This window comes from Rattus rattus, chromosome 9 (assembly GCF_011064425.1).
Source record: "Rattus rattus isolate New Zealand chromosome 9, Rrattus_CSIRO_v1, whole genome shotgun sequence".
Taxonomy (NCBI): domain Eukaryota; kingdom Metazoa; phylum Chordata; class Mammalia; order Rodentia; family Muridae; genus Rattus; species Rattus rattus.
In genome coordinates this window covers 34,716,421-34,717,975 of record NC_046162.1, presented here as the reverse complement: position 1 = coordinate 34,717,975, position 1,555 = coordinate 34,716,421, and the positions used below count along the sequence as shown (strand labels likewise).

Genomic DNA, 1,555 nt, shown 5'->3' with positions numbered 1-1,555 from the left:
TTACTCCTGGCTTTCCCAAAGCCAGCACAAATACTTCTCGTCTGTTTTGGCCTTCATAGCTGCCTCCTCTCTCAGACAGGCTTTCCTTTCTAGGTTCAAGCTTGTAAAGACTCGTCTTTTCACAGCCTTCTTGCCCTCAATAACCATATAGAATAACCTGCCACTGTTGGGGGCCCTCATTAAATAGCTGACCTTCACCCAGATCTTGTTCTTTGCAGCACCAAGCATCTCAAACGGGATTGTCTCTGGGATCTCTTCCTCCTTCTTTTTTTTTTTTTTTTTTTTTTTTTTTTTTTTCGGAGCTGGGGACCAAACCCAGGGCCTTGCGCTTCCTAGGCAAGAGCTCTACCACTGAGCTAAATCCCTAACCCCCTCTTCCTCCTTCTTGAAGCGGCCTGACCACAGCTGGATCTTCTTCCCTAAGTCTGTGGGCTTGTGCGGCGGCATCCCGTGTCTCTAAGACTGGGTTGGAGCTTTGGGACTTTCCTGTGGCTTGGTGTAGAATCCACTGATCATCTTCAAGTCGGTGTTTCTGGTTAACCTTAGAGTCGACGAAGCATTTCTTTCATACAACCTAAAATAATGTCCAGCCTCCAGGCGCAGGCCGCGGAGGCTCCACATGGCCGCTGCTCCGTCGACAACTGCAGCGACCACCTTTAATCCCAGCACTTGGGAGTCAGAGGCAGGTGCACATCTGTGAGGTTGAAGCCAGCCTGGTCTACAGAGTGAGTTCCAGGACAGCCGGAGCTTTTACACAGAGAAATTCCATCTGGGGGAAAAAAAAAAGCAAAACAAAACAACAAAAAACCTGACTAAACAAACAAAACAAAAGACAGTAGCACGTGGGCTGGAGAGATGGCTCAGTGCCACAAAACCTGTCAACCCAAATTCAAACCCAGGTATCCACATGGTGTAAGAGAGCTAACTCCCGGGGCTGGGGATTTAGCTCAGTGGTAGAGCGCTTGCCTAGCGAGCGCAAGGCCCTGGGTTCGGTCCCCAGCTCTGAAAAAAAAGGAAAAATAAAAAAAGAGAGCTGACTCCCAGATGTTGTCTTTTGGTCTCCAAAAACATATGTGTCACGCACGCACACACCATACACACAAAATAAATTTTAAATAGGGCCAGCAAGATGACTCAGCAGCCTTCTGATATCCACATGCATGGCATAACATACAGAACACACAGGCACACGCGTGTGCAGCACACACACACATGCACATAGATTAATTTTTAAGATTTTTCTGTGTATAGCTCTGTCCTGGAACTCACTCTGCAGACAAGACTGGCCTTAACTCACAGAGATCCACCTGCCTCTGCCTTGCAAGTGCTGGGATCAAAGGTGTGCACCACCACTGCCCAGCAGAGAGAGAAAATTTTTAAAAAATAAATATTAATGTGGGCTGGAGAGATGGCTCAGCGGTTAAGAGCACCCGACTGCTCTTCCAGAGGTCATGAGTTCAATTCCCAGCAACCACATGTGGCTCACAAAAATCTGTAAAGAGATCTGATGCCCTCTTCTGGTGTATCTGAAGACAGCTACAGTGTACTTATATAT

The 1,555-nt window shown here is 47.5% G+C and overlaps 1 pseudogene; it reads right to left on the bottom strand.

Annotated features, from left to right (window-relative positions):
- Positions 1 to 621, bottom strand: LOC116910267 (annotated as a pseudogene).
- Between the last annotated feature and the right edge of the window lie 934 nt (positions 622 to 1,555).